Source organism: Vipera berus (genome assembly GCF_964194415.1).
Source record: "Vipera berus genome assembly, chromosome: 3".
Classification (NCBI taxonomy): Eukaryota; Metazoa; Chordata; class Lepidosauria; order Squamata; family Viperidae; genus Vipera; species Vipera berus.
The window spans coordinates 58,695,169-58,717,754 of record NC_138204.1 but is presented as its reverse complement, the minus strand read 5'-3'; the positions used below and the strand labels follow the sequence as shown (position 1 = coordinate 58,717,754).

The 22,586-nt window shown below is 37.6% G+C and overlaps 1 protein-coding gene across 1 annotated transcript in view; it reads left to right on the top strand.

Moving 5' to 3' along the window:
• LOC308664779 (phosphatidylinositol 3-kinase regulatory subunit gamma) overlaps positions 1–22,586 on the top strand; it is a 44,935-nt gene that overhangs the window by 8,692 nt on the left and 13,657 nt on the right. The window lies entirely within an intron of this gene.

The following is a 22,586-nucleotide window of genomic DNA, read 5'->3' as shown; positions in this document are numbered from 1 at the left end:
TTGAACTTTGGATTGCAGGTCTGTTTGGAAGTTTAGCTACTTTCAATAAAGTTTTTATCATAAATGGCAGCACCTTTTTAAATTCAGGACAAATAATCTGCCATCATATTTCATTACTTGGGTCATACATAGTGTTGAATTGATAGAGTTAAAGTGTTAAAGACCAACACGTGACCCGTGGATTTGTTGATGGCTTGCAGCCATCTCAGAGCCTCATGGGTGAAGAGCTTTTATGCCAAATAGTAATTCTACCTTAGCTATTCTACTTAAATAGCTGTATTCGTGCTTCATAATTGAGTATATAATTTCTCACGTAGTAACTTCTGACTGATTGCTATTAGGCTGTGCCTATGGGTGGCACCTGCTCAAGTCTTCTCATTTCCAATGTGTGCATCTTCATTAAAATATGAAGAGCTCTGAAGAATTGGGATGTTTAGTACTGAAGCTTGAGCAAAGGTGAGCTTCAAATTCTGAACACTTTTTCACATAGCTTAGCCCCATTGTACTTTTGTTGATTTTGATTTATGAGTTGGAGGAACATCTCACCTGAGAACTTAAGGATTAACTGTCTATACCAACCACCATTCCCAGAAATTTCCAGATAATTAATATGCCAGATTTATTTTGATGACCATCTTCCATGTATGAATATTTCATAATTTGGACCCAGTGCACTACATTATACTAAGTCCTTGTCAGTTGTACTAGAAAGAAGCAAAAGAAATACTTTTATGTTCAAGGTGGAAATCTCATAACTTAGTATTTTATTCATATAGCATTTTCTATTGCCCTTTCTTTCATATTCTCATTTAGTCCAAGGTCTCCTGCATTTTCGAAATGTATTTGGTAGCATTTGTAATAGGTTTGGGATTTTTCTCTCAGCTGTCTGTCATGCATATAATAATTCAAAAGGGAAAAAAACATAGGAATGCTTTTGGTACTTCTCAGTAAGCAAATGAAATGTGTCAGTTGGAGCTGGTTCCAATAGTGTATTTTATAATAGTACAAATTCCTTTTACTCTAATTTTTTTAACATTTTTCTGTAAGCTGCCTAGAGTCGCCATGAGTGAGTAGATGGCTATATAAATTTTCCAAAACAAACAAACAAAATAAAGAAATTTTATAACTTGATTAGTAAGGTGTTTTTTAATTGGTAATCAGTTCCTTCCACATTCTAATTTGCAAGAACAGTTCAAACAATGCCCTCCAGACTGCCTGCATGGACTAGTTCTGGTAGCTAATAACATAATTAAACAGTTTAGGAATAAAACTTGAGCCCTCTTTGACTTTTTCATAGGGATAGCATTATGTCCATAGTTTTTCACTGAAAGGCAACAACTGTCATAAGGATTTTATGTGGTACTAAAGATTGCACTATTTCCACATTGTAGAAATTGTCTATCATAGTTGTCTATCACAATTATCATCTGACACCTACAAATCTGCCCAGGCACCAAAGCATATAAACTATATAGGGAGTCACAGTTGCAGTTGCGAGATGAGTAGCTACAGGGCTTTTTTTCTCATAGAACACTCAGAACGGAGTTCCGACACCTAAGGATATCCCTGAACATATTAAACACTACTCTGATAAGGGAGCAAGAGGTTAAATAGCTGAAACAATGAATAATGAATAATGCCTCATTAAACTATGAGACAGGACCATAACCTTTACAAAAAAAAAAAAGAACGATCACTATGTGAAATGGAAGGATGCACCTAATCGGTTAGAAACTAAACATCAAATGGTGGTCACCATAGCCAAGTGTCATTAAAAGCATTTTTAGATATAGGCTGTTTCCAGTTTTATTAGAGATAGGTATTCTGTTAACAGTTTCTCCTAAGAGAAAATGTGAAGATGTTGAGTTCAAAGAGTCCTGACTTTATCTGTTAGTGAGTGTGCCAGCTGAGGTTGGAGAAAGGGTTTTCTTTCAGAGTGGAAGTGAATACCAAATTGCCTTATGAACACAATATCTCATTAAAGAATTTTAACGAGCCCCCACACTGATTTCTCAGTTATTCCCAAATGCGTCACCTGTTTGATGCACTTGAAGGTCCACAGAAGTAAGTGAGAAATCTTGGAAATGCAGAAGGTACAAAGAACAGAAGAAGGGAATTGGACCACCATAGGAAAAAAATCAGTCTGACTGTTGGAGTCAAAGAAAAGATGCAGTGAGTCACCCTGGGATTGTAATTTTTATATCTATGTCTATTTCTATGTCTGTCTCTCTATTTAATTCATCCATCCATCCATCCATCCTAGTTTATATAGCTACTCAGTGCTTTTTTTTTGTAAAAGAAAAAGGTGCCGGAACTCACACATATCATACAACGGTCACGTAGCCACCGTTTCTACAGTTGTATCCAGTTTCTTCCCATTTCTTGGCTTGTGATTTTCTTTAACCTCTAAGCAGTTCCTTTTCTTCTAGAAATCTTTTCCTTTTATTTATTTATTTATTTTTATTTTTATTTTATCTTATTTTATTTTATTATTTTATTTTATTTTATTATTTTTATTTTATTTTATTTTATTATTTTATTATTTATTTATTTATTTTTTGAGGGCCAGTTGGGTTTTTTTTCCTACAAAAGGCATTAGGATTAGGCCTGCGACTCTTGCCACCTTGATTTCTTCAGTCAGTTCCAGAGCACAGGTACAGCTATCTGAGTGTATTCTGAAGAATGCTGACATACAGCCTCCAGTAAAATGGGCACAAATTGGGAAGCCATTTGACTATATCTTTGGCATGAGAGCTAGTGACCTTCTCTACCATAAGATAGCAATATCTGTTGATTCTATCAAAGTATTTGTTGTTAAAAACTCATTAATTCAAAGTTAATCAACATAGGTTTTAACATGTAGCCTCTTTTCAGCTGATACACTTCAGATACGAAGTCAGCAGAATTCATTGATCTCGCCGAATTAAAATCAAAAGTGAACGTAGATGCTTAACCCCCTCCACTACAAGACAAAGATAAGAACATTTTTTAAAAAAAGAAGTAACCATTTTGATGAAGGAAAAATCAAATCTGTGATAGTACACTTTTAGATCAACTGATATGTTATGATTTCACCCTTTTGAGTCTTATAACTTCATATTGCACATCTGCCTGCCAAACATACCTAAAGCATACTGGGACATATTTTCCCCATCCCCAGATATTGCCTAGTAGTATGATTAGATAATTTCATTCAGCAGGTTTTTTTTAATTCCTCAAAGCTTACACATTATAATATTCAAAGTAGAAGGTTAGGGTAAAACTCCCTTTAATGAACTGTTCTGTGTTGCATTAGGTGTTGGAATAATGTTTAAAATCATGCACACATCAGAAAAGCAGTTGCAGTATCAGTCTTGGTGCTGCATTCTGGGTTTTTTTGAATGAATGGCACATCAACATGTAGTAAATCATAATGGCATCAACTGCATGTCAATGTAGGGTTTACCTTAAATAAAAGGGCATGTTTGCATTTACGGATCTTAGCATAAATATATATTCATCTCCTTACTGAGTAGGTCCTTTAAAAGTTAGCTGTAGTGTTTTCCACTTGAGATATTACAGTTGATATTACAGCATAAAAGCAAAAAAACTTTTTATTTTTGAAATTCCAATGGCAAAGTTTGATGCTGGCAAATTGTACTTTTGGTTATCTTACTCATAGTAATGAAATAGCCGGATGATAGTATTTGTTAATTAAAAGTGGATAACTTTCTGTAAAAATAACCATTACTTCAATTTGGACCAATTTGTCTGTTTTAGTCAAATGTATTACTTCAAGCTATACTTAATTTACTATACTCCTTTTTTAATCTGAGTGAAATTAAACAGCATTTCTGGCATTATGTTTTCTTCAACAAATAACCAGTGTGACCTAATAAAACAGTGAGACTTTGATATCTTTTCTTTGTGGTAACGTAATCAAATGAACACAAGAGCAGCAGGTTTTGGCAAAACTCACACCCCTGTGGCTGGACATGACAGCCTATTGATTTGCCATGTGCAGGACTCTGTGGTGAGATACACAATCCTATGCTGCAAACATCTGCTGACTTCACCTTCCAAATATTTAACTGAGTAACCTGTAATAGATAATAACTTTTATTTGTGGATCTATCTAGACTGAGATCTAAAGGAAGATTTATCTAGACACTAAGGTAACTTTTTTAAAAAAACACAGTTTATTTGTACACATACATCTACTGAACTATAGTATATTTCATTAATCATTGCTACCTTCAAGAATGTTAAATTAGTTAAATGATCAAATAATTTCCAGAAAATAGTGGTCTTTTTCCAAATTAAAATTACTATAAGTTCTCTTTAGAAAAATGCTATGGCATTTTTCTGTGTTCGTGTTTGTTTTAATCAGCATAAAGCATTCACATTATATTATTGACTAGATCATTTCTTTTATTTTGTCATAGCAAAGTATGGCTGCTACTTGGAAACTAGCAAAAGTTATGTATATATTGATTTAAGGCCTGTAACTGTATCTCAGCTCAGCGTATTAAATAAAGTAATTACTGTATTGTGCAGAATGCTAAATATATATATATGTTGCCTTGAGTTTCTAGAAGATAGGAATTAATTAACTACATTAGAGGAATGGTGAGCTCTTTTTCCAGGAAAAAGTGGTTTAAAACTCAGAATATCAATAATTTCTCAAATGTTAATTCTATTTATCTCAGGGACTGTAAATACACATTTAGAAAGCTGACAAATCCTACCATCATTCTTCAGAAATTTGGTGTAGGCAACTTCTATGCCAGTCTTAAGTAACTGATAACCAGCTTCACGATAAAGTCATTATTCTTTAAATGTAGCTCACTATACATAGCACCTTCTTTCTCCTGAAGTCAGGTTGCAGACCCTTCCTTAGATTTAGATGAATGCAAAATCATGACTAATCTTCTCCTTATATCTGGGGCTCACATGAGGAGAATGTTGGTTAGTTGTGATTTTGCATGCATCTAAATCTAAGGAGGTAAGGGCTCCTTAGGAGAAAAAATGGTGTTAGTCATTAAAATGTTTGGTAAAACAAAAAAGCAACTACATTTTGTGGCATCATAAGGCAGCAAATGTGCCATTATTCTCTTGCAGTTGATTGAAATGAAGATTGCATTCCAGTTCCTTTTCCTGTACATATTGAGGGAAATCATGTTTTCAGGACTATTTGTATTCTGCTTTTCAAAACCTCTCATCTGGTAAAAGCAGAGTGCACAATAGCATTAATTCTAGACCACTTTTGTGGTCCATCATTCTTTCTTTTGATGATCAAACTGTGGAGAAATAGAGGAGACCTAGCTGAAAAAATTGCTACAGTGCTATCAGGAATTGCTTTTGTCAGTCTTAAAAGTCTGAAAAATGAAGCGGCAGAAGTGTTGTCCCACTGTTCCATCGCTCCCAAAAAAATTGCAGAGGAGTGCGTGTCTCATTCTTTTGATACTACTATCATAATATGGCAGGAAAGACAAATAAGCAAAAAACAGAACCTGAAAACAAAGACTATAATAGTTCATTAATGATTTTCAGAATTAGTTGAAGCAATTAGAGAAGTTCTTCATAAGTGCAAATTAATGAGAACAGTGAAAATGTTCTCTAGGGGTAACTTTTGGTGCAAAAAGTACCATCTTTCTTTGGCTTCCTTATTATAAACAATACCATCTTGGAGAATATTTTGAAAAAAGGCAACCAGAATGTGTTTTATGATTATTGGATTTCAGCTTACATCTCAGCCACATTTATTTTACAAGTGTTCATTTGGAATGAAATAATAAGATTCCAAATCGCAAATGTTTCAATACATGCGTGTAATATCTATCTTCTCTTGTTCTACCAGTTTTGTTTTGTATAATAATGTGGCTATTTGCTTTGAGTGCATACTAATACTGCTTCACTCCTTCCCCTCATCCTAGGGATGAATATATTTTAGATTGTAGCTTGAGGGAAAGGACTCTCTTTTTATGGTTCTGTATGCTGCAATGAGAGACTCTCCTGCTCAAGTGTGAGATATTAAATAAATAGTACTTTCCTCCAATTGAGGCATATTTAGTCATTTATTTTCATCTTATTTAATGTTTTATTTTACAGCTTGCATTTTATTATATTGCCCTGCAAGTTGTTTCGAAGCCCTCTTCAGAAGGGGCATGAACAAAATCATAAATAATTTGGTTCCTAAGACAGACTGACTTTTAAAAAACCTTGCAATATTGCATTGAATGGAATGTTTTTGTAATAGTCGGAAGGCAGAATAATCTGCATTGTACAGTTGGCCTCTATCTGGAATAAGAAAAACTGATTGGTCTGGAGGTTGCTTACTGCATCTGGAAAAGGTAGTATTTCTGAAGAAAATCATAATCATAATAGTAAAGTTGGAAGGGACCTTGGAGGTCATCTAATCCAACCCCCTGCTCAGGCAGGAAACCCTATACCATTTCAGACAAATGGCTGTCCAGTCTCTTCTTAAAAACTTCCAGTGTTGGAGCATTCACAGCTTCTGGAGGCAGGTTGTTCCACTGGTTAATTGTTCTAACTGTCAGGAAATTTCTCCTTAGTTATAGGTTGTTTCTTTCCTTGACTAGTTTCCATCCGTTGCTTCTTGTCCTGCCTTCAGGCGCTTTGGAGAATAGCTTGACTCCCTCTTCTGTGTGGCAGCCACTGAGATATTGGAACACTGCTATCATGTCACCCCTCACCCTTCTCTTCATTAAACTAGACATACCCAATTCCAGCAGCCATTCCTTGTATGTTTTAGCTTCCAGATCTCTAATCATCTTTGTTGCTGTTCTCTGTACTCTTTCCAGAGTCTCAACATCTTTTTTACATCGTGGTGACCAAAACTGGATGCAGTATTCCAAGTGTGGCCTTACCAAGGCATTGCAGAGTGGTATTAATACTTCACGTGATCTTGATTCTATCACTCTGTTAATGCAGCCTAGCACTGTGTTGACTTTTTTGGCAGCTGCAGCACACTGCTGGCTCATATTTAAGTGATTGTCCACTAGGACTCCAAGATCCCTCTCACAATTACTACTATTGAGCAAGGTACCCCCTATACTATACCTGTACATTTGGTTTTTCTTGCCAAAATGTAGAACCTTACTTTTTTCACCATTGAATTTCATTTTGTTAGATAGCGCCTAGTGTTCAAGTCTGTCCAGCTCCTCCTGTATCTTAAGCCTATCTTCTGGAGTGTTGGCTATTCCTGCCAGCTTGGTGTCATCTGCAAATTTGATGAGTTCCCCATCTATCCCCTCATCCAAATCGTTGATGATGATATTGAAGAGCACTGGGCCCAGAACAGAGCCCTGGGGCACCCCACTACACACTTCCTTCCGTGTAGATGCGGTTCTATTGAGGACCACATGCTGAGTACGGCCACTCAGCCAGCTACGAATCCATCTGGTGGTGATGCTGTCTAACCCACATTTTTCTATCTTACCAAGTAGTAGTTTGTGATCTACTTTATCAAATGCCTTACTGAAGTCCAAGTAAATTATATCCACAGCATTCCTCTGATCCACTAATTTTGTCACTTGGTCAAAGAATGGAATAAGATTTGTCTGGCATGATCTGTTTTGACAAACCCATGTTGGCTTTTAGTAATGATTTTGTTTGCCTCTAGGTGCTCGCTGATTCATTGTTTATCTTTTCCAGAATCTTCCCAGGTATTGAGGTCAGGCTGATAGGTCTGTAATTTCCTGGATCCATTTTTTCCCCTTTTTTCTGAAGCTGGGAACTACATCAGCTCTTTTCCAGTCCTCTGGTAGTTCCCCAGTGCTCCAGGATCTTTGAAAGATATAGTTCAGTGGTTCTGAGATCATGTCTGCCAGTTCCTTGAGAACCTTGGGGTGTAATCCATCTGGTCCTGGTGATTTGAACTCGTCTAGGCTGGACAGGTGCTCGCTTACCATTTTCTTGCCTATCTTAACTTGCTTTTCTATTCTGTTTTTTTTATGGCACTATTTTTGATAGGCTGGTCTGTTTTTTCCCTTTGGGTAAAGACAGATGCAAAAAATGAGTTAAATAGTTCTGCTTTCTCCCTGTTGCTTGTCACCGTCTTGCCACTTTCACCCACCAAAATGACTCAGTTAGGGTCACAGCAAATTTGTATTTAAGGTATCTATATCTATATACAATTTTTTTAAAAAAACAAATTATAATTTGCTGTTGGATCTTGGAAAAAAACCCACAAAATGATTTTAAGAATGTATGTATAGCCTGGTTTTCATGTCACTTTTGCAAGTTAAATTGCCCTTCTTTCCCTTGGTTGCTATGCTGTAAAGATACAGATATTTTCCATGAAACATAGAACACACTTAATAGCTTTAGTTTAAGCTAAAGATACAAGTCTCTACTGAATATCCAGATTACTTTTATCTTAGGGATAAACAGGCAGAAGAGACTAATTAATATTATTCTAGGTACTGTTATAACTGTTCTTTCTTAATCTCCAAGGACTTTATATGAAAACAAAGTACAATAGTTACAAAAATGAGAAAAGTAAATTCTATTTTTTTTTGGCTGTTCTAATTCTTGATTAGCCTAATGTTGACATGTTTCTACCATTAAATACAAGCATTCTTTTTTAATCTTTCCCATTACTGCTCTAATCAGATTTATTTTGTTACAAGGTAGCAAATACACAACAAGTGTTGTGTAAAGCCATCTCCTTCAAAAATTCAGTTGCAAAAAAAGCAAAAAAAAGGATTATCTTGTTTCAGAAGAACATGAAAGCAAAATAGCTGAACTAAATGTTTTGCTTAGCAAGTTTTGAAATGAAAGGATGCAACATAAGCCAGTATGGTCTATCGGTTAAAGTGTTAGATTAAGTTTAAAGAGCTGCACTTCCAATCCACTCTTTAAATTGTTCATGTAGATCCTATTATTCAGCTGGTTTAATCTTTTGATGGGAAGTGCTCATGTCCAGAGCTGGACTGTTGGCCTCCTAACTTCTGAATGTAGTTCATACTATATATGAAGTAAGAAATATGAAATTCATTCAATAGTCTTCTGGTATCTAAAGAATTACAAATATGATATTAGCGTTTTGTTTGGATACAGTAAAGTATGTGTACCTTAATAATTCTTTCATTTTGCATTTGTAAGCAGGCTTGATTATTTTGCTATAATGGAATAATACTCATTAAACCCCAAAGAAATAATTAGGTGGATAATTTGGTTACTTAGTGTGTAACTAAATCACCATTTTTTTAGCACACAGCCATAGTAATAGTTATTCTTGCCTATTGATACAATATTTAAAGTTTGTTGCATCTATATTGTGCCTAACACTTTGTTCATTAAATTATGTTTTCCTAAAAATGGTAGTTATAGGATACTTAGTAATAACTGTAAATTGTGTCTCAATGTATGAACTGATAAAATGTTTCCTATTGATGAATTTTAGGATTCAAATTCTTGAAACAGAAGAAATTCTAAATAAAAGCTAGAATAAATCCTAAATGAAAGTACAGCAAAAGTAGTCAGCTTCGTAATATTTTGTCACACAGTGTAACAAGCCTGCCATATTCTTCAGCAAGATGAACTGGTTATTACACAAATGTTACAATATGGTTAAACATCATCACAATTCATAGATTAATCTACAGAATAAAATAAATGGGTGCCTTCTCTTATAAGTGTAGAATTAATTTAATATTTTCATGCAAGCATCTTAAGACAACTTAGTTTTAAACAGCATTTTATCATGTCCAGTTATTTTAAGCTTTTCAACATGTACAACAATCACATCCACAGTTAATACTGAGGTAATTGATTGAAGTATTAAAGGAAATAGTCACATCTGGGCTTTTTAATATCTAGAACACACGGTTAAAAGACACAGATGTCCATACATGGCATGCATTATCACCCATACAGCCTTGTAGGACCGAAAAAGAAGAATTGCCCAGGCTTTTCTGTGACTCTTCTTTCGTAATATCCTGGTACTTTGAGGCAACAGTCTATATGCAGCTTATTAATAGCTGACAAAACATCTGAATAATTTTAATTACTTGTTTAACTCTTTCCACTTAATATTATGATTATAAATATTAACTATGATAATACTTTTCATAATAAGATATTATGTCTTTATTAATTTTGTCTTTATTAGTGTTACAATGTAAAGTTGCAGAAACATTTCTTCTCTAAAGTCTATTGTGGTATGATTTAGAATATTTCCATACTGCCACTGTTAACTCCAATTCCTCCAAAATAATTTAATGCCATATTGTATTTATCTTTTTTTCCTTCCTGCCAAACGAAAATCGCAGAGTATGAAGGAAAACCTCCATTTTTACAACCCTGTCATGCCTTAAGTCGGAGTAGAGTCAGGGCGATTGGATGGAGCTGAGCTGGCCGGATGCCACACAGAGTTCACAGCAGATTTTTTTTTTCTTTGTGCCCTACCAGAGAAACATCTGCTGCTACCTAGGACTGAACTCTCAAATTAACAAGTGGGAAGCAAGTATCTCCACCACTATTCACTTCTTTAAGCCCTGATTTTCTCAGGCTGTTTTCTGCATATTCACATATAAGAATATGCAGAAAACAACCTGAGAAAATCATGGCTTAAAGAGGTGGAAAAAAAATTAAACCAGTTTTCTATTTTCTAAGCTACAGCTGACTAGCAACAGCAGTCCCCACTGATCCCTACTCCACATAAGAGGGAAATTTAAATTGTTAATATCCCCCACTTAATATCACAATATTAATCCATATTGAATGTATTTGGTCATTTGTAGGGAAAGGAAATCTGATTGCTATGATATAACCTTTCTGGCTATAAAGTTGCCTTTTCTCCTGCATTTAAAATCATTTTACAAGGGATGATGATGAAAGAATAATATATCAACATTTTGGCAACAAGCTATTTTATCTGCCACCTGTAATCATGGACTCCATACTGCTGTGATGAACTAGAGAAGGGAAGATCCTTGTCAATAGGCATTTAGAGGCTATCAGAAACAGGATGGGAAGATCCTTGTCAATAGGTATTTAGAGGCTATCAAAAACAGGATGCTGAAGCTAAAAATCAAGTGACAGGATGAGGCAAGAATTCCTGCCAATGGGAAAACAAACAACTCTCAATTTCTGCAGAACAGCATTGCAGAAGAAATTACTAGCTTTAGTTTCAGTGTGACATAAGCCACACAGAACTAGGAAAAATGTGGCTTGACACTCACAATACAGGCCATGCTATGGGAACTCTGGAGTTTGAAGCAGAGTCTAAATTAGCATAAGAGCTAATATGGAAATGCTCTTGGTAGGCTAGAAGTCCCAATGAATACTTGCAGTAATCTATGGATTTGAACATATTTTTGGAACTTAGATTGCTCCTATATACATAATATTAAGGAACAGCATTGGAAAAAATTGCCTGATCATCTGTAACATTGATATCCCATCTTTCCTCTAGGACAGGGGTGTCAAACTGCCGGCCCGTGGGCCGGAGCGTCATGGAGAAACCGCACCCATCCCATTTTCGGCAATGGGAAAAACTTCTGATACGTCGCACAATGTCACGTGACGTCGCGAGTTTGACATGCCTGCTCTAGGAACTCAATGGGGTATATATGAAAAATCCATCCTTTTTTTTCCCCTGACCAAAACAGTCATAAGAGATAGGCTGAATTGAGAGAGTAACTGTCCCAAAGTCACCCACTGAACTAATGTAGTTGAGGTTGGTTGTGAGTCCCAGTCCAACCCGCTTTTTGAGCTATATGCAGTTTTATTTTATCACATTTTATACCACTTCATCTGATGCATGGAGTGAGGTCCTATGAGAGGGACTTTTCATTGCATGGACATGATGAAGTGGCCTGAGATCCATAAGTGTTAATATAAAAAATATTGTTTAAAAATGTTTAAACAATGTTTAAAAATAGCTTTATTACCAGTCCTCGCATTCATGACTATCCTGTAGTCTTGTGCTCACCATTTGCATCACTGGCCTGTGACAATCATAGTTAATAGAGAAAACAGAAGTAAAATTATAAATTGCCATCAGATGATGTTTCACATAATGACCATAGCAATGGTCATAATTGTGATTGCCAAGTGAGTACTACCTGCAGTGTAAAATACTAGTATGACTACCTTTCTTTTGGCTGTCTAATGCTTCAGTTTGTTTCATATTTTGAAGTAATAAGACTGCAGTCTTGTGCAAACCGTATTTATACATGAAAGCCCGCTGAATGAAAAAGGCCATTATTTCTATGTAGATAAACACATTCACACAAAAATTGAATTATTGAGCTAAATTATGTGTACAGAAAAGGGAAATAATTTGCAAAGCATGAGCAGCTGTGCTAAAGCTCCTTGATAGAAACTCACAAATAGTCAACATGCTGACATCACTAGCATATGATTTTAAGCACATTTCATATTTGACTAAAACGCTGTTTCTTTCAGAATTCGATTTCCAGTGTTCAGTTAGAATCATTGGAATGCAGCAGGTTGGTTGGTAATGCTGGCTTTAAGAATGGGAGTACGGCTACAGATACATTTTAAGAGCCTATTACATTGTCAGTTGTGTTTCTTATTGTGGGAAACCATAACTTAGCTTGCTTGTGCCTATCTAGCTCCCAAAATCTGAAATCAATTGTGTTGATTCCCAGGTACAGAAAAATAAATATTTGTCAAATTGTAAACATGATATGCAAAACTAGAGGTGCCTATTGTTATTCAAACTTGCTTTAGTTGTACTGATTTTTTTTCCATAGAATAGAATAGGACCTTGGAGGTCTTCTAGTCCAGCCCTTGCTCAAGCAGAAGAACCTACACCATCTCAGACAAGTAATTGTCTAGCCCAGACATGTCAAACTCGTGACATCACGTGATGTTGCACGATGTATCAGAGCTTTTTCTCCATTGCTGGCAATGGGGTGGGCGCGGTTTCCTGATGACGGGTCCAGCCCGCGGGCCAGCAGTTTGACCCCCCTAGCCTCTTCTTGAAAATCTCCAGTGATGGGAGTGCCCACGATTTCTGGAGGCAAGCTGTTCCTCTTATTAATTGTCCTCACTGTCAGGAAGTTTCTCCTTAATTCCAGGTTGCTTCTCTCTTTTACCAGTTTCCAACCATTGTTTCTTGTCCTGCCCTCTGGTGCTTTGGTGAATAACGTGATCCCCTCTTCTTTGTGGCAGCCCCTCAAATACTGGAATACTGCTATCATGTTAGCCCTATTTCTTCTTTTCTTTAGACTAGCCAAACCCAAACCCTGCAGCCATTCTTTGTATGTTTTAGTCTCCAGGCCTTTGATCATCTTATTTCCTCTTCTCTGATTTTTTTTTCAGACTCTCAACATCTTTTTTGTGATATGGTGACCAAAATTGGCTGCAAGAATAGTTCAACTGTAATATCAAGGCATCTCATGGATAGACAACATTTCTATCAATGAAAATCCTTGGTACAATTTTTAACATTGTGTTTTCAAATAGGCATATATATTAAAGAAAAACTAGAATATTTAAAATTCTATCAAGAGACCATGGAATAAGTTTAAGTTTAAGTTTATTATATTTGTATACCGCCCTTCTCCCAAAGGACTCAGGGCGGTGAACAGGGCATATATAAAATACAAATTACAAAAATTAAAAAGAGAATTAAATACGAGCCCAAACTAAAAACAGTAGAAAAATGTAAAAAATCCCCAATAAAAACCCCAACGCATCCCCCATCAGGCCAGGCCGGCTTGTTCAAATAGGTAGGTCTTCAAGTCGCGTCGGAAGGAGCGAAGGTCAGGTGCCATCCGGAGCTCAACCGGCAGCTGATTCCATAAAGCCGGGGCGCCCACAGAGAAGGCCCTCCCCCTGGGGGCCACCAGCCGGCATTCTCTGACCGGTGGCACCCTGAGGAGGCCCTCTCTGTGGGAATAAGTGATCCCCAAGGGAAAAGAGTTATTTATACATGCATCCACTATATTCATATTTTTATATAATTTATATTTATTGCATTAGAGATGCATTAAATGAGGAAATTCATTTTCAAAGGAAAATATTTTTCCCATCTACATTTTTATCCTCCCACCCTCCTCCCACTATATTAAACTGTTTTATGTTTGTCAACTATAAACTACCGTATATACTTGAGTATAAGCCGAATTTTTCAGCCCACTTTTTGGGCTGAAAAATTCCACTTCGGCTTATACTCCAGTCAACAAAAAAAACTTACCGAGGACTTGTGCGCGGCCGAGGCTTTGGTGCTTCCGGGATCGCGCGCACCTCTCCCAAGCCACCGCCGTCCGGAGACCTGCCGAAGTTTGGGGAGGTGCGCGCGCACCTCCCCAAACGTCGCCGGGTCTCCGTTCCTCTGCGCCCTGCCTGCCTCCTTCTTTCCGCTGCGGAAAGAAGCAGGCAGGCAGGGCGCGGAGGAACGGACACCTGCCGACGTTTGGGGAGGTTTGGGCGCCTCCCCAAACCTCCCCAAACGTCGCCGGGTCTCCGTTCCTCTGCGCCCTGCCTGCCTGCTTCTTTCCACAGCGGAAAGAAGCAGGCAGGCAGGGCGCGGAGGAACGGACACCTGCCGACGTTTGGGGAGGTCTCCCCAAACCTCCCCAAACGTCGCCGGGTCTCCGTTCCTCCGCGCCCTGCCTGCCTGCTTCTTTCCGCTGTGGAAAGAAGCAGGCAGGCAGGGCGCAGAGGAACGGAGACCCGGCGACGTTTGGGGAGGCGCCCAAACCTCCCCAAACGTCGGCAGGTGTCCGTTCCTCCGCGCCCTGCCTGCCTGCTTCTTTCCGCTGTGGAAAGAAGCAGGCAGGCAGGGCGCAGAGGAACGGAGACCCGGCGACGTTTGGGGAGGTTTGGGGAGGCGCCCAAACCTCCCCAAACGTCGGCAGGTGTCCGTTCCTCCGCGCCCTGCCTGCCTGCTTCTTTCCACAGCGGAAAGAAGCAGGCAGGCAGGGCGCAGAGGAACGGAGACCCGGCGACGTTTGGGGAGGTTTGGGGAGGTGCCCAAACCTCCCCAAACGTCGGCAGGTGTCCGTTCCTCCGCGCCCTGCCTGCCTGCTTCTTTCCGCTGTGGAAAGAAGCAGGCAGGCAGGGCGCAGAGGAACGGAGACCCGGCGACGTTTGGGGAGGTTTGGGCACCTCCCCAAACCTCCCCAAACGTCGGCAGGTGTCCGTTCCTCCGCGCCCTGCCTGCCTGCTTCTTTCCGCTGTGGAAAGAAGCAGGCAGGCAGGGCGCAGAGGAACGGAGACCCGGCGACGTTTGGGGAGGCGCCCAAACCTCCCCAAACGTCGGCAGGTGTCCGTTCCTCCGCGCCCTGCCTGCCTGCTTCTTTCCGCTGTGTAAAGAAGCAGGCAGGCAGGGCGCAGAGGAACGGAGACCTGCCGACGTTTGGGGAGGTGCGCGCGCACCTCCCCAAACTTCGGCAGGTCTCCGGACGGCGGCGGCTTGGGAGAGGTGCGCGCGATCCTGGAAGCACCGAAGCAAGTCCTCGGTAAGCTCCGGGCGGTCACTTGCTTCGCGTCTCCTGAGGGAAGGGGGGGCGACTGGAGCGGGCGTGTTTCCTCGCCTGCTGGGCGCCGCGATTTGCCCGGGGAACGCGCGGGCCCCGAATGGCAGCGTGGAGCGAGGAAGCGGACAGCCAGGGCTTCCCCGAGAGCCGCGGCCACACAGGGTATTCCTGTGTATTCAGGCTTGCAAAATGGCGGATCGAGCCTCTGCTGGCGGCAGAGGCTTGCAGAACGGCGGATCGGCTTATACTCGAGTCAACAACTTTTTCCAGTTTTTGGGGGTGAAATTGGGGGTGTCGGCTTATACTCAAGTATATACGGTACATTTTAAGGTTTAACTTAAAGTGCACACACTATGTGGCAATACTGTTTTTCATCAGTGTAGTTTTTGACAGTTAAAGTTGTTATGTGATACTTCTGGAGCATTGATACCAGGTGCCCTACTATTGTTGTATGCCAAAGACTGGAGATTTGTTAAATCAGCAAATCAGATAGTTTGTTCATAATGCTTTATGGGAGAAAGAATCTAAATTACTTTATACATCCATTGCTTGGTTCAAACAGATGCTAATTTAACCTAGAACTGTCAGGTTTTATTAGCTGGCCAAATAATAACTAAGGTTGCCTGTGTCTTGCAAATTTAAGAACTTAGTCTTGAGGGCCCTTCATGTGATTATTCCTGCTTTCTATGAATAGTAAGTACTGTGTTAACTTCCAGAAATCTATCATTTACAGCCAGTTCATAATGCTTTATTCCCAATTATTTTCAACAATATGGATTTTAAAAATACAGATTTTCAAACTCAAGTTATGCTTGTTTTTAACTTTAAGAGTGCAACTTAGGGCTGCTGATCTTTTAATCTTGGAGCAGTAAAATGATGGGTTTTGGATTATACAAAGTTGCCCAAAGTTGTAGTAATATTTTCTTTAACATTTCCTTTGATGAAAGAATATTCCATGTTGAATTAAGATCCATCAGCAAGATGTAAGGTTTTTTTTCCTGGAAAAAAATGTTACAATGTTCACTTTCCATCCAGTATTGCCTTTAATGGAAGTAGTGTCCCTCCAAATCTTGTTTGAACTAAATTACAGCATTTCTCATATTGGCCATGCTGGCTGTAAATTGAATTTTGAAATATTTGAGAGCCAAAAGATCCATATCTCTGCCAGAAATAGTAACTTTCCTGGTACACCTGGGGCCAAAGAACCAAAAGAATCCGCACTTCTCAGCAGACAGGGGAGAAGACAATTTCTGCTTATTCCTTAGGAATCTTCTGCCATGCCTGTTTGACCCTTTTATTTGGGTTTTTAAAACTACACAAGTCAGAGTTGTATAATGTAAAAGAAAAACACTGTTGTTTTCATTTTTGCTTTCATTTTTTTAGTTTTTTCCTTTTTATTATATTGTTTAGTTTTCCTTTAAAGTTAAGAGTTAAAATTAAATGTAGAAGTTTTGTTCTCAGTTATTATTTATATTATTTTAAAATGCAGTGAAATAATGTGTAATTTGAAAAGTCGGTACTCTATTAAATAATATTGGACAAGCTTTATCTGGATATGTTTGCTTTTGGTTCTTGGCATCACTTGATAGTCACATAGCAACTGGTATTTGATTGGTTTTTCCCTGTTAGTAAAATATTGGAAGTTGGTTATTAAAAATGGCCCCGGGAAACAAGAGACAAAATCCAAAGTAGTTAATTTTATTGCCTCTGCTACTTGTATGAAGCCATTGATTGTAACTGCCTAGAACTTTCAAGTGGAAGTTCTTTCATATTTAAATCTATTTTTCATAGAATTTTCGAACTGGAAAGAAGCTTTTACAATTACTTTAACAAAGAAACCATTCTGAATCCGTATTTGGAAACTTTGTTCAGGGTGATGTGGGTTATAAATGACACAATAAAAATATGAGTAAGTTGTTAATGCGTATAAACAGTTTACCCTCAGTAATTTAACTATGTGCTATTAACCTGGGCCGAAACCCCGGCAGCTGTATAGATAAATGCCAGGAACTGTGCCAGCCATAATTTATAGCTCTTTCAAATGCATTCCAGTAATCTTTTTGTTCCTATCCATCTGTCTTTTTTGTTACCTTCTCATTCTCTCACTTTCCTAAACTTTCCAAGTTAAAGAAGCATCAGTCTTTGTTTCATTCAGAACCGATTGATTAATTTTTACCATCCATAATTTTTACCATTTCAGTAAACATCTCTAAATCTGTAAGTTGAAGGTGCCCGTCTTTTCATCTTACTTTTTCTCAAAGTTTTGACTTTATATTTCTCTATTTATCCCTGGAATAAACATTATTTTCACTTTTTTGGGTCTTTTGAGGAATGGGGATTATAGAAATGATTTTATCTTGATTTTTTGTTGCTTCCTCCTTAGCAAATCTCTTTTTCTAGCACAATGCACACTATCTTTTCCTGATCCCAAGAAAACTGTCAAGCTTTGCCATCATCTAGCACAGACATGTCAAACACAAGGCCCGGGGGCCGGATCAGGCCCGCGAAGTGGTTTCATGTGGCCCGTGAAGCCATCCTGGAAACAGTGAGGGAACAGCCCCCACTGCCTTGGCCTTGGCCCAGAGACCCTCCTTCTGCCAGAGACCCTCAGATCTGTCCCACTCCTGCCCAGGCCCCCATAGGCACCCTTGATGCGAATGATGTAGAGCTGGCCACGCCCACCCAGTAGGCCATATGCACTCTAGCCACACCCACCCAGTAGGCCACGCCCACCCTGGCCATACCCACCCGGCCCCCTGAGGGCAACCGCAATGCTGATGCGGCCCTCAATGAAATTGAGTTTGACACCCCTGATCTACCACTTCAATAAAGTTTTTTTTTTCAACAGCAACCCAGGTTTTTCAGTTTCCATTCCCATTTTCATAATGAATTCTTCTAAGGCTCCTTTACTTTCAGCTAACAAAGTGGTGTCATCTGCAGATCCTAAATTGCTAGCATTTTTATCTCAAATTTTGATCCAATCCATCATGTTCTATTCTTCAAATGTATTTACTGTACAATTTAAATAGATATGGGGAAAATGTGCATTCTTTCTCAGTCTGTTCCTTATTCTCAACTACCAATATTCTCCAATTTGGTTCTTATACCATAGTAGCTTTTTTGATCATTGTAAAACTTCCTCAGAAGAATAATTGGGTCTGTGGACACTTTGATTAGTTATAATGTAGGACACATTCTGGTATGATCTACACAAAAGCCTTGCTATAAATAAAGCAAAGGTAATTTTCTTTTTTCTTTTCTTTTCCTTCCTCTCTTATCCATTTTATGTTTGCTATCTGATCTTGTCTCCTATATTTTCTGAAAACTGCCTGTCCATTCATTTTGCTATGTCCCTATAATGGCTTTGTACTTTGTAAAAATTTTAAGCAAAACTTCATTGCATGAGAAATTACTATGACATTTTGATAATTTCAAGGATTTTTTTTGCCTCCCTTCTTTAGGATGACTATATATTCTGATAGTTTTTCATCTCTAAGCCCTAGAATCTTATTTCACATTTGTTGAAATTTGTTGGATTTAACAGCAATTTAGGTGCCTCTTTGCCTAAACTTTTAACAGTTAAATAAGTACTTTTTTTTTAAGCACCTAATGCTTTCCTATATTGGTCGGCTGGTTTATTGCCTATGATACCAAAGTTTCCTGTGGAGTGGGTTACTGAATATATTCCCTTTACTGTATTAATATTTCTGCATTTCTTTTAGAAGAGGGTTGCTATTTTTAAATTAATCTTTTTGTTCTCTATTAGATAATTTTTATGATTGCTCTTTAATAGTTCTGTTTTGGCTATATTGTAAATATTCCTAAATATTCCTATAATTCCTTGGAATCATTTTTCATTTTTATTATTTTCCTTGTTTTGCATTCTTGATTAAGATATATTCCTATTGCTCTCTTGCTTGATACTGAAAGTTATCATTAAATTACTATGCATTCTTGTTCAGTTCTTTCCTCTTTAAAAAAATCGGACTATTTTTTTTCACTTTATTGCTTCTAATATCTCTACACATAGCCTTAGAGTTTCTTTCACTTGTTAACCATATTTAACCCATTATTTATATTGACCGTGAGTTCCAACTGTGTACTGTATCTTCCAGATCAAATCTTTCCGGGACATGTTTTATCTTTTATTTTCTAAATATAATCCATATAGTTTGCACCTAAAATTAGTGGCATGTTCCACAATCTTTACCTGGATATATTCTGACTGAATGTTCTCTTTCATATTATATAGCTGATTTGGTTCCAGTATTATCCATCCATGTGATCAAGGTTTAATAACGTATTTAATTTTTTTTTTCTCTTAAATACATTTGTTTTCTTAGGAGTTTTTTCCCCCTGATGCATGATGATTATCTTTTGAATTTCAATTTTTCATTCTCTGGGTTTTGTTTTGTTTTGTTTTTGTTTGTTTGTTTTGTAAGGATGAATATATTCAGATGAATTTGTCAGCTGCTTTTAACCCATCAGAGCAGCTCGCAGAGTATTAAAAATAGCCTGCTAACAATAAAGCTGCCTTTAGCAACATACAAGTCCTCTTGTCTCTTTATGAACTGCAAAGAACTCAGGAAGTATTCTTATCCTTCTAAAGAAACAAATCCAGTACATTGCATTGGGATTTGTAACAGATGCTGTAAAAGATTATGAGAGAAGTTTCTGCTCTGGTCTTCTGAGTTCTTTGGCATCTACACTGACCATTGAGCCAAGCTCAGTTTTCAAACTCTGTGTGGCAGCTTAGATTATGACTTTGCATATTTGCAAATTATTCTTTGTAGAGCAAGTAGTAAATTGCAACTAACATACTTTGTTCTTAATTCTCTCAGTCCCTTTCCAGTTATAGGACATAGTTCAGAGTAACTATATCCTAGCATGCTATTGTTTATTTTATGAAATCATAAAACTGAAAGGACCATTTAAACCAATCAGTCTAGCCCTTGTTCAGTGCATAAATTCAGTTAAAGGTGCCCATAACTGTCCAGCCTGTTTCAATACATCCAGGGAAATAGAGCTCACATTCTTATTGGTTGTTGATTTCCACAAAGTGCTCTTACTGTTGAATTTTTCCTAATTTTCAATAGAAATCTGCCTCCCTGTTACTTAAGACCCCTATTCCTGCTCTTATATTTGTAATTTGTAAGTATGTTCTCTTCATTGATAGCATATGAAGCAATTTTTCCTTAAATACTGCATATTTATATTCACAGTTTGCTCTGTGAAACAGTGATGGTTTCATATAGACCTCATGTGAATATGCCCTATTATTTGTAAATATAATACATAATTCTGGAGTTTTTTGCACTGTGATTAAGACTATGACTGGTTAATGATCACATGATGCTTTTTGTGAGCCCAGTGCCCTAGAAGATATGTGATGAATGTCCCAGGATCAGAACAGAAATTGAAATAAGAATCCTAAATTTGTCATATCAATAATTGTTTTAAATTTATGGGGGCAAAATACTCAAATATGTTTTATTTATGTATCTGAAAGATATAATGACATCATGTGAATCTGCAAATACACACACACACACACACACACACACACACACACACAGATAGATAGATATAGATATAGATATAGATATATAATCTCTAAACAAAAAATACAAAATCTTAACAAGACAAGTCCACCAGCTTTGAGATAATTGATTCCACTTTTGAATAACTGCTGGTAAAAAGTTTCTCTTGAATCTTAGTTGAAAACTAATTTCTCATGACTTGAGTTTATTGGTTTGTTTTCTTCCCTCTGTAGTAAACAGAGAATAAATTTGCTGTCTTTACATGAAAGTTTTAAACTATTAGCATACAGTTTAGCTTCAGTGTTGTTATTTGTATTAGTGTGACAATACATAAGTGGGTTTTGGGTTGCAGTTTGGGCCCTCGGTCTCTGAAAGGTTCGCCATCACTGCCATAGGCCATCTATTTTATTGTTTAAAAAAATCCCCTGGCCCAGTTAGGATAGGGTAATTTTAAATGGAAACGTCAGGAACTTTATGCATCCAAACTATGTGTTTTGGGCAGTATACTATCAAGTTCCTTAGGATGCAGACCTCACAGGTTTTCTACAAAATGTACTCCTCAAACTAAACAAAGCTTTTATTTTGTGCAATACATTACATAGTACTAAACATTTGTGGAAAAGGATTTAGAAAATATTTTATATGAGATCTTTTAATGGTTTACATAAGTTTTTCTTTTCACCAATATTGAAAACACATGTGGTTAATCACTCATAAAATTGTGTCACCTTTGAATCACACGTAGCTCCCAGTGACTTCATAGATATGCCCAGTTAATTTTCTTGGCAGTGATATAAAAGTGATTTGCAATTGCCTTTTCATACCTGGTATTTCTTGTTATTATTCTATCTGGGTATTAATCAAATGTAATTGTGTATGTTTTTGAGGTCAGGGAGACCAGACCTGATCCCAGGAGAAATGCCATTTTGTAGGAGGGGGGATAGCAAGAGAAATGGACTGCCTTTGCGATCCCTATTGGTGCGTGGGCGTGCATGCATGCGTGCACATGCGCACATGTGTATTAAATAATCTTCCATGGCTCTTTTTGAATTGACTTTCCATTAGCAAGAAAAGTTCTGGTTTCAGTTGAATGTTGATCTTTAAAATTCTGTATATCATTATATGTATTAGTGTCCAAAAATTTATGGCTTTTTTATAAGTCTACCAGTCATGATAAAATGACCCTTCTTACTGTCCACATTTCTAACATAAATTTGAAGTACCTTTATATATTTGAGACAATTTTTCTGGAGTCAACCAACATCATATAGTTTTCTGAAAGTTACAACAATGTAAATTTCAGTCCTTCTAAGCACATATTCTCCCACTGTTCCATCAGTATGTTATATCCAGAGTCTTAGCCCATTTATCATACATGCTTGTTCTATTTCAACATACAAATCATATTACTCAGAGCAACAGAGTATTTTGACCAGCTGTAACAGCCGATTGAACTCAAAATGCAAGATAAACTGTATGTTGTTTTATGGCAAACATATTCATGTAATTTATTTAAATTCAGGCACCACCTAACTCCAGAATAAAATTTGCAGATGAAATAGTTTTATATGTGATCAAATAACAG